This window comes from Rhagoletis pomonella, unplaced genomic scaffold (genome assembly GCF_013731165.1).
Source record: "Rhagoletis pomonella isolate Grant_MI unplaced genomic scaffold, Rhpom_1.0 Rhpom_scaffold_00001, whole genome shotgun sequence".
Taxonomy (NCBI): Eukaryota; Metazoa; Arthropoda; class Insecta; order Diptera; family Tephritidae; genus Rhagoletis; species Rhagoletis pomonella.
The window spans coordinates 23,355,033-23,366,974 of record NW_023458555.1 but is presented as its reverse complement, the minus strand read 5'-3'; the positions used below and the strand labels follow the sequence as shown (position 1 = coordinate 23,366,974).

The 11,942-nt window shown below is 36.5% G+C and overlaps 1 long non-coding RNA gene across 1 annotated transcript in view; it reads left to right on the top strand.

Annotated features, from left to right (window-relative positions):
- Nucleotides 1-7,074: 7,074 nt before the first annotated feature.
- Nucleotides 7,075-11,942, top strand: part of LOC118741324 — an 11,829-nt gene continuing 6,961 nt past the window's right edge. Inside the window, exon 1 of the long non-coding RNA XR_004993273.1 lies at nt 7,075-7,360. This is a non-coding gene — a long non-coding RNA (uncharacterized LOC118741324). The remainder of the gene's footprint in view (nt 7,361-11,942) is intronic.

Sequence of the window (11,942 nt, the reverse complement as noted above, 5' to 3'; positions counted from 1 at the left end):
CTCCAAGTCGCCTGTTAAGTCATTTGCTTTTACTCGGAATGAGTTTATATGCCCAACGACCACTAGTCGAACGGGTTCAACGATCCTGCCACTGCTGTAAGCAGTTTTGCTTCGCTATTTCTCCTAGTGAGTTCAGCTGGATCTGCCGCTAGATCTCTTGTCACTATGTCAATAGGACAAAGCCCTGCGATTACCAGCGCTGCCCCCTCAGAATGCGCAGCACACTCTTATAGCCCCTACTCTTTATAGGGATCTGATTTCCCGGGCATATAACCTAATCTTAAAGGTGTATTGTTCATCATTTGCAAGTCAAATTTATTAAAGTTTTATAGATCCTCTTAAATTCTTTTAAGTTGACAAGTACTTTTATTTTTTATTGTCGCACCCTGTAGCAATTTTAAACATCTCTGCTTTTGTATTAAATTTCATTTGAATTTTCTTATGAACCGGAAATACATATGCCACTTACCGTGCGAGGAAAGCATCGTCTGATATTTGCAGCGTATCAACCAACAAATAACTATCTCGCTTCTCCATTGCACGCTGCTGGCTGCAACTATTGACTGTACAATCTGGCGCTCCAACACTGCACTTGTAGTTATCTCACTCGCACAGCAGTGCGCTAAGAATGTGCAATTAAATGGGAAAGAGTGGGCCGCCTAAGGTAATAAGTAAGGTCGGTGTTATGCAGAAATTTTGTTTGGCAAACTGCGTGCAATTGTTGTTGCAGCAAACTCGGAGAGAGCGAGTTTGGCGACTCTCACAGCAAACTAATTTTGTTTGGTCAAACTGCAGCAAATTCGGTGTTGTCATATACAAAAATTTTAAATTTTGCGCGTTATGTACATCTGAAATTCTCATTTCGTGTTGGCAATAGCCATGAAAACCATAATGAACGTGCAACCCTGTGCCAAACTCGACATAACCACCTCCGAGCAAACTAAGCAGCCGCCATTTAATTTGGCAAACAAAAGTTTGTCTGCATAACACCGACCTAATAAGCTAAAGAAATCGCGCGTGGAGAGAGATACATTTTGTTGGAGCATTGGAGCATGCGAGATTTTGGTAGCGCACTCTTTGAGAGCATGGAGCACATTAACTTTGTTTGCTTTTGTGTGTATTGGTGCGTATGTCCGCATTGGAGGACGGACGCACAAATGTGTGTTTGGATTTTGTTTATTGCGTTTCGTTTCCAAATATTTATTTGCAACCACTGTGTGGAGCACGCCGTCAAACGCCGCATGCTGATTTGCAATAAACCAAAACAAATCGAAAAACCACAAAGAAATAAAGGCAAATAAAAATGTGAATGCAAATACATACATACAAATAAGCGTTGCTTTGGGGATCGACTACAGACACATGCATACATAAGTGGTGTGTGGCTGTGTAAGTATGTATGTATATTTGTAGAAATGGGTATCGGATGCATACAGTATGTATGAATGTTGTGTAGTCGAACAACAACAACAACAACATGGAAAGAACCATGAACGTGTAAGTTTAAAAAAAAACAGATGCAACTCACATAGATTATGGAATGAAATGACTTTGCATGGTGTGTTTCAAAAACGCATTTCGTACTGACATATAATAATTACATAGTATGTAATTGATCGACAGCTATTATGAAGTTGGCCGCCATGACTGAGTGGTTAGAGTCTTTAGCTTCCTGGTCAATCCAATATGAAAAAAAGGTGTGAGTACCAGGTACTCATGAAATTTTATATATAATCGTTCCGGAAGTAGTCCCGGAAAGATCCCGAAAAAGTCCTGAAGTAGACCCGAAAAGGTCCTAAACTTAGCCCGAACTAGCCTCGAAATGGTCCCGAAAAAGTCTTGAACTAGTGCCGAAATGATCCCGAAAAAGGCCGGAATTATATCAATGAGCAGTATTGCTAGAACAGCTGATTAGATTTATTTTAATTTGTACTACTTCTGAACTCGTCTTGGCGCGCCTACGCGTAAATTTTTACCATACCGGGAGCAAAGATGTTTACACATCAAAAAGTTTTATTTTCAATGGCGCTCGTCTTAGGCAAACTAAGGCGAACCTCCGGGTGTATTTCTGCGATGAAAAATTGTTTAATAAAAAACTATCTCACGTTCGCATTTGTGTGATACCGTCAAAGCATACACTACAAATTGGAAGAAGAGTTAGGCTAAACACTAATCAAGTCTCATGCTGCCAACCGAAATAAAAAAAAAAAACCAGTATGGGGTCGACCAATAGCTTTAGTTATAATGAACCTTTGACTCACATATTGTCGCCTAGATGGATGACTGCCCTATCCCAGCAAATGGTTGAAGAACGCAATATTTCAGAATTTGTTTCAAAAATACCCTATCTCATCCGCCGCTTCAAAAACGTCGCCATCTGAAGATATTTTCAATAAACTTTCAGTTGAGATAGGGCATTTTTGGACCAAATTCTGAGATAGAACGTTCTTCAACCATTTGTTGAAATAGGTCGGTCGTCCACTCAGCAGATGATAAGCTCTAATTAAAATTGTTTCAAAACAAATATTTTTATAGTTCTGAGACGACAACTTTTAACATTCTCAATAATTTTTTTTTCTAATTTTGTTTCTAAAAATTAAAATAAACTGAAACTCCATCAAACGGTTAAATTTATGCACTATTGGCACCAACTAGAGAATACGTAACGAAAAAATAAGTAGATTAGATTATGTTAGGCCTGCTAGTCATTGCGTAGATTCGCACAGACCATTGAGTTTCATAGCATTTCCAGGACCAATATTGAAGACTATCGCAGTCCTGTTGGAACAGCTTTGTGTTGCCGCCTTTTGGTAGCTGTCGTTCTTGCATTTGGCTAGTCTATCGGTCGTTTTCGTTAAGCTCAACTAAGAGTAGGACCAAGAAACGTGCTGTCTCCATGGCATCGAACCAAAAGCAGATGGTTGTTAGCTGAGTGGGTTTGAAGGGGTAAGTGAAGAGGTGGTTGGTACCGTCACAAATCGGATATGGGTTGAGTAGGTCGAAGTCAAGTCTGAATGAGTAGCGGTAAAGTCTGTTTCAGGGCCCAAGGACCTGCGTATCTATGGCGCGAGGTCTTGCAAGGCTGCTGAAGGTTTTCGTCTATGAAGGGTGGTCGTTACAACACCGGTACAGTGGTTGGTAAGTCTAGCACTTAAGTAGAGATACCATCTGACGTGGTAGGTGGCTCTTGAGCCAATAAGTGTCTATTTAAATGATCAAGACAGAAGGCTCTACGTACCGGAATGACTCGAGAGAATCTACTCGCAACAGGCTGATCCAGAGCCAGACATACACCAAATATCCGCTTTACAGCCTCCTCCTCATTCGTTCCGCATCGCCTGTAAACTTTATAATTGGTCAGAGAATTCTGTGCAGTCCGTGCTCCACCTTTTGCTCTAATAGAAAAATTGTAACATGTTTTATTGACGCGATTTCCGAAAGAGCGAGTTCCTTGACAAGTTTATTTGCATCATCGTTTCACGTGTTACCAGGGTGGCGTTGTTAGGGGTTACAATTTGAAGATATGTATACAGGCTTCTAATTAATCTCCTTAAAGAGAAACTGAACATTATCACGTGCTGTGTTGCCAGAAACGAAGCTTTATCTTTAAAATGAACACTTATTTTTATGATCCTACTATTAATTGTATACTGCACATTTGCGTTGCCTACCCACTGTGCAACAATCATAATGAGTTCGTTAGTCGGTGCTATAAGTTGTTGCGACTGGTTTTGTTGGCGACATCAAATATTTAGAGCGGAAGTGGTTCGAGGGAAAAATACAAAGGTACATAGGTACAGCAGTAATGGAAACGGAGAGCAAGGCGAATTGAGCGAGAGCTGACAACTTCACTGATGGCTGATAGGATGGTCACATATGTACATACTAGAGATGAGCACGGGACTAACTATTTATTACCCGATCCCGACCATCCCGAAATTCAATTTTTAAGTCCCGAACCCGCCCATCCCGACGTTTTTCCGAATTGTACCGCGGTCCACATGTGTTTTAAATTAATTTTAAATATAAAAAAAAATAATGAAAGACCTGTCATCTTCCGTTTGTTGTGTTTTGCATTGCTGTTAGTTTTCGTTTTAATAAAACATAAAAAAGTGCATATTTCATACGTCGCTTTTAAGGAAGATTTTCTGAATTTGCGGAGGTTTTGCTTTTATCGGGAGTGTCGGGAACGGATTTTGGTCAAGTCCCGCCCGGAAAATTTTTAGAGACCTTCCCGCTACCGTTTATCCCGGCCAATTCGAAATCAGTACAGTGGGTCCCGCGCGCCCCCATATCTCGCGCCTATCTCTAGTACATACATATGTGCAGTTGATGTTGTGCCTTCGCTACCTCACCACCGTCATGTAAAATTAGGAATGTACATATGTACATAAGTGAATAATTGTGTGCATAAAACACGTTTAAGCGGCTTACTGATTCTCTGACTTTTCTTCTCTACACTTCACTGGCCAAAGCAAACTGTTCTCAACCTGGCTTGAGTAAGAATTTTATCTTATTTAGTTGGCTTGTCACGATATACATTTGTACATACAATGCGGGTTTATCTTATAATGCGATAGTAAGTATGTATGTTCATATATATGTTTGTGTGTATGTATTTCTGAGCTTGGTTTGGTATTTGTAAATTTGTGACTTTTTGTATACACTTCTCCATTGCTTTTGATTTGATATTTTCCCAATTGTTTGCGGCAATGGCTCATTGTTTTTGTTTCTTTTCTTACTTTTCTTACAATTCAATTTCAAAAATTCAAACAATGCACAGCTCGCTCTCCCACTGTGTTCCAAATTCCAAATGTAGCCGGCTGCCGCGCTTGCTCGTGCTCCCCTTCTTGCACAAATATTTGCACATTTGTAGTATGCATGAATGTACATGTATGTGTGTGTGTTGCGGTGTTGCCAGATTTCTTTTCAAAAAACTGAATTCACATGAAAAAACTGCATTTTCAATAAAAAAACTGTATCTTTAAAAAACGAAGGGATTTTAGAAAAATTAAGAAAGGTGTTCTGCACAAAATACTGTGGTCATGTATTTGGGACCAGCCCATTTTTTATATTTTTTTGCGTTCACCGTCTTATTTTTATATCCTTAATTGTAGTGACTATATAATGGGGTTTTGAGGCATTGTTATTATTATTAGGTATTATTATTTTGGTCGTGAAGGAAGGGAGAGGTATACACAGAAAAGACTCGCCCCCTCTTTAGCTTAAAAATGTACTTCCAAAAAAAGCCGAAAGTGATAATTAAATTTATTCGTTTGTACTGGGAAGTAGTTTAAAAAATTAGTTACTGTTAACACCGTCCAAAATCAAAATTTTTCTCAAAGAAAGAGAGAAAGACCAACACAGTGGGCCCCCTTTATAGAAAGAATAGACCTAACCAATTTCGTAGATCTAGTCAAACTTAAAAAAGTATGAAAAGTATGAGACAAGCCACGGGACAGATTAGACCACTGCGCTGCCGCTGTGTTCGGTCTTTTGAAGCATTTGCGGTCCGTTTGAGGCGCTCGTCGGCTGTTTGTGTCCAGGGTCTCGAACCGAAAAAATCATCGGCGTACTTCGATAAACACACTACCATGCCAAAACTTTGTCAATATAGCTAAAATAATGAAAAAATTTGTCGCCACGTTAAATACCGTCAATATGTTCTTATTTCTAGTTGCGACTAATGCTAATATTCAGTAAGTCAATCTCATCTCAAGTCACTAAACTTAAGACTTTTTGTGGTTTGAGGCGATTGGGTATTCAGTAAGAGGAAGTCATAAAAAGTTCACCAAAAAATGTGTAGTGAAAACAAACAGATACAGTCAGCTGATAGCTACGGTGACTATCCGTCCTGTATTATATTTTCAGGTTTATTCAATGAATTTTTTCCTACTTGACCTTCAAATGACCTCGAACCTGACGCGATAGAGGCTAACAGACCTCGGTCTCGCGTTCAGCGTACCGAATAACAAAGGGATGTAGAGGTTTGGTTCAATATGCAGAAACTTTTTTTTTGTTATACTTCTTTACTTGTTTTCCTTTTTAATTTACCTCTCTCTTTGAGAATAAAAAGAAAACATTTTTCAAAATTGTGGTTGTTTAGGATTGAAAACCAGAATGTGTGTGTGAGTGTGCGTTTCAAATTTTAAAATTAAATTACTTGCAAACGTCAAAAATGCTAAAAGTGTTTCTCAGCGGTTCTAGCTTACTATATTTTTATCTCGGATTTTATGACTTTAAAAATAGTTTCTTTCTAAATTTCATTTAATATTTATATGTATTAAAGTTGTAGGTTTATTTTGTAATGAAATTGTTTTTAAACAAATACTTTTTCGCTTAATTTGCTCGATTTTTTTTGAGTAAAATAGAAAACAATTATCGTTTGCTCCATATTTTTGCTTTATGTGACCTGCTCAGAGCCCCTGACAAATCATTGAAATTTTTTTAAAACTAGAGGCGTGAGACAACTTATTGAATACTAAATCGGCTCAAAATCGATTTTCACCACTAAAAGACTCTATTACTTAGTGACTAGAGACTGCTTACCTAAAATCCACCAACATTTTTTTCAAACAACCTGCCCACCAAGCAGTAAACATCTTACTAATTTTGGTAGAAAAAAGCAAGAACGGCACCATCGACTCCAAGCGTTTCTAAAAAAACTGAAATATGGCAGCGCTGCATTTAAGTGAATTTTCGAAACGCTGAGTGGGAGCGCCGCCTGGCGACTTTTGGGAGGCATACAAATACAAACGTACTTATGTACGAATGTGAGAGCGCACTTGCGCAGTGCTCCACTAAATTGCTCCCAGCAACAACAAAAAATAGGAAAATACCACTCACACACACATACACATTCCCACATTCGCTTTGCTATATACAAATTGTTTTTATTTGCCTTTACAGCGTGACGAAAAGCGTCGTAGCTGGCTTGTTTGCTGGTTAAAGTACCTTAAAGTTGTTGGTGGGGAATTGGCTACACATACGAACGTGTGTATTCGTACTTCCATATTTAATTCGCCGTTGATTCTGACTTCGTGTGCTGGTGCTATTGCTGGCCGCCCGCCTTGATGTGCTTGCTGGCGTCCAGCTCTTCTCAGTTCAATTGTGACCGCTATTTCGACAAGTTGCAAGTGTGTGTAAAGTTCGCTTCCGTTTGGAATAGTTTATTTATTGTGTTTGCGTTGAAACGCCAAATTGAAATTGCAGTAACAAAGTTCTTAAAAGTTATATATATATATATCGCAAGATATCGAGAGAGAAAACAAAACAAAACAAAAAGTTATAGTAGTGCGTTGGAAAGGAATGTAAATCGAATTGTCACATTTCGCAAAGTAACAAAAGGCTTATGCTCAAAGTAAGTGAAGTGGTGAGGTGAAGGATATATTGAAGTGGCAATGGGAAAATTTGTGAGACAACTGTGTTGTTGCAAAACAAAAAAAAAACACAATACCTAATCATGTGAAAACAAGTTTAAACTGGTGGTGCAAAATTAGTATTTATTACAAAATACAAATTCCACTTACAAGAAAAAATTAGCATCCGCTATTTTATAGCTCTCGTCTATTTAAGTTAAATTAATGCTTTTAAGCTTCGCAGACGACATTTTGTAAAAAGTTGTCGACCGGTGCTGCGTATGTATTGTGTGTTGTTTGCTGCGTGTGCGTGTTTGCCAGTGAAATTGCGTATGAACTACGTCACATTTGTTTTTTTTTTTGTTCGCAAACATCCCTTTGCTGTCTGTGTGTTATTTGCACATATGTACATACTTAGTACATATGTACCAACCATTTTCGTTCAAGTTGGGAATTCGTCCATTTCTTTCATAGCAAAAAAAAATCGTTTATAGTTTTTATTTATGTAGTTGTTAATGTGAAAAAACACTTCTCAATGAGTTTTTATCACGTGTTATTCATTTGGTTGGTTTGTATTTGAATTTTTTTGTTGTAATCGATTCCACCTGCGTTTGCCGAATGTGCGTAAGTAAGTACTTTCTGCCCTCTTAACGACCTTTCGGACACGCTGGCCTTAGTCATGGCACTTCATCATCGCTTGATGCCTGATAAAACTTGATTAGGGATGGTGAAATCGGATATTGAATTCGTGTAGTTGTCAAGTTATCGCAGTTAGTTTGAGTTGAATTAACTAAATTCATTGCTTATCAAAACGAGTGTGAGATTATGAAAACAGAAAAGGCGGTTTAATCTATATATAAATAAGTGAATTTAATACGAAATTTAAATCAAGCGATTAATAAAGAACTGAAACTTATTAAAAATTCTATAATATAAATAAGTCAATTATTCCTGTAACTGTATACATGCATATGCTTTCTAAAAGGAAGTTATTAAAAAATAAAAGGCATATTATTATAGGTATAAGTGCTAATAAAAATTGAAACAGCTATCGAAAATATCAACTAACGATTTGTATAAAGTGGAAAATATTAAGGAAAAATTAAAAAAAAACTATGAAAATTGTCGGTATTTATAAGTCTAGAATACCAACCGTTTGGCTACTAAAAAACTTAACATTAGATTCAATTTCGGAAAACCTTGATTTGAAGACCCCCGGTTTTGGTAAAATTTGTATTGCTGGAACGCTTGGGGCTTGCTTTATTAAAAATCTTTTTGGTGCTGGTTTTTAAGACTTCTAATATTACAGTTTTTTTCAGAATTTTCGCAGAATTTCCGCGTGGAGCACCTTTTCCAAGTAGACATTTTTTCTGCGGGCGCTCTTCAAAAAAAAAAAAAAACCATCAGTTCAGCTCCACTACACTGACCTTAGTATTTCTGTGTAGACCACCATTCTAAAGGCTGGTTTTCACTCTGTTAAATTATATGGAATTTTTCATTAAATAGGTGAAAACACGTTGTCGAATGGAACTAAAAACGGTTTATCGATTGATTTAGATCAAAATAGGTCTTCAGTTGCGTATATGTGCCGATAAATTGGCTACGTGTCCTAAATTGGCTCATAATATAATCGGTAAACGTATGGGAAAAGGATATAAAGTTGTGTCAAAATATATTGTCAAAATATATTGTCAAAATATGACATAGTGAAAACCGGCCTTAAGTAAAACTTTTTTCCCTGTAGGCGATCTTCGGCCACGACTCAAAAAAATGCTCTTATCAGTCCAACTTCTACTACGCTAACCTAGCATTGCTACGAGAACACCTTCTGTGAAAACAATTTCTTATTGGAGGCATGAAACCCCCTACTCACCATAATTTTCAAACTAATGAAGAAAAGTAAAAGTTAACGTAATTTGTTTACATTGAAGTTCTCATATTTTTCTTTTTTTTTTGCAATACATTTTATATCAATGTGCCAGCCGCCATGACGAAAAATGTGAAATAATTAAACAAAATAGCATGTAAATAAATACATAACCCTATAAGTGAGTTTCTAAGGAAAACAGTTAACAAATTAAAATGAACTTACAATTTACACTGATATGAAGTGCTTTCAACGTCCTGGTTGTGTTGATTTGATTAATGAATAGTGTTGTTTACTAAAAAACTAAAAAAATTTAATACTAAATATATTAAAAGCTAGAAGGCTCTTGCACCTAAAAGTGGCTACATTACCGCAGAACTCCACAGGCAAATACCGATGGCCTACCAACTGTCATTTTGACGAGCAATGTGATTGCAAGTTTTTGTGTGTGGGCACTTTGATGTCTTGAAATAAGCATTTGCCGCATGACGCCATCAGACAACATTCTTTCAATTTCGGTGTTTAAAAACATTTAAATATTTAAAAACTTGCTGAATAATTTCGTAAAACGTAATCATAAATAATCCAATAAGGAACAAACTTTTATTTTGATTTAATATAAAAATTGCATCGATGTTACCACCAGCACGCTTTCTTTCAAATGAAAATATGGCTGTCAAACTATCGAATTGCCTGCAATAGATGTCAAGCAATAAGCGCTGACATATATTGCAGCACATGAGAAATAGGCGGTCTCCATTGGAAATATATTTTGTGACATAGTTATCACGACATCAGTGTTTTCCTGTGGAGACAGGGCCTTATAAAAGTGGAGGACTCCAGGCTCTCCAAAGGGGACTCTATTTCAAAGTGGGCTCAGCGATTTTATTTGTTTAAATTTATTTTCGGCGCAATGAAAATCTTTTTTCCGTCATTTGTTGCAATCTTCGATACTTAAAAAAGTACTTAAACCAAATAAAAACAAGTGGGTAATCCTCTCATATTATATATAAAAACGAGCCAATTGTTTTGAGGAAATATATAATTTTCCACTAGAATAAAAAGCTTACAGCAAAGAAATTAATACAGTATATGCTATCCTGGAAAACAACGTATACAAAAAAAGCCTCGAAAACAAAACAAGAAGTGACGCAAAACATAGAATTCAAATAAGAAGGGAAACAATGAAAAGACTTTGGTAGTCCTACCTATAAGGGAAAAACATCATACAAATTGAAAAATTCATTTGAAATATATAATATTAAAACAGCATTTAAAACGAGGATTAACGTAAGAAGAATGGTGCAAAACAGCACAAACGAAGAACACCCACTATACAGGCAAGGTGTATGAGAGCTGGCTTACGAATGTCAATAGGACAAACAGGGCGCAAGATAAAAACAACATATCGTGAAATTATAAGGGACTATAATGAAAAAAAGCCAAAACTATTTACCACACCGGAAACGAACTTCGCAAACCATTTGGCAGAAAGCAACTGTACAGTAATTAAAATAGGAATGATAGCCAAAAGTCTCCAAGAACAGCACAAATATATACCAATGAAAATAGGAAGTCTCCATGTACACATAAAGGACAACGCCTAAGCATGTTACAGAATATAGGGATATACAAACAAAACACTTTCGTGAAAAAAATTATAAACGAGCAAATATACACCGCATATGATATATGTATGTACATATTGTTTGAACGACTCAGCAAACTAGACGCGAATCAGAACAGAAGCCCTGCCGCCACGACTACCATAAACAAGCGAACCCAGACACCAAAAGTAGAAACTAAGAGGAAGAAAACTGATTTATTACCTATCTGCGGATCCAGACCATAATAATCAGGAACATGTAGGCAGTTCATTTCTACATACCTGAGGATGCACACCATAAAACAAACTACCGTTTAGACTAAAAAAAGAATCCCCTTAGCCGTGCTTGACTAAGAAACAGGACTATAAATATTGACTCAAAAACAGAAATTATTCTGAACAAAAAATTACACTGGAGAGAGTACAACGCCGAAAAGGGTTTGTCTCCAAACTAGATTTAAAAAAAAATTACGCAAAAATGGTTCCACAATACATCATACACCTACTCTATCGGAAATACCAACAACCAACATAAGAATAAATAATTTTCCTTTACAATGATTTTTGGGATATTGTATAATTTTCCCAGGTTCATACCGAAATAATAGTCAAGCTTGGATAGTGATATAAAATTGCATGGTTTTAAAATCCTTTTTTAGTATAAAAGTTTTAGCAAAAATAAAAAATTACAGCGCTTCAAATTTGTAGAGAATAGTTGGTTTCTATGCCTCTTTTTTATAGTTTTTTACTAAATTTTGTTAGGTAAAAAAGCATATTGTCTTTATCATGATATTTGAGGCTTGACTTTGGTACAAAGTACAACTTGCCATAAAAATGTTTAATCACGAAAGAAATACAGCACTTATTCGCCATTTTTATTTTATATTTCCTTCAATCAGAAAAATATTATCTTAAGAAAATAACCACAAATGCCTCGCAAAGAAAACAATATGTACCTACATACGAGTATAAGTACATATACGGCACACACACATCTGTATGTGTACATATATATATATATGTATATATGAAACCACGACTCTTAAAGCAACTCGATCGTTCCTCATACAAGCAAGCTCAAGATCACAGTGGAGGCTTAAAGCTAAAAAAA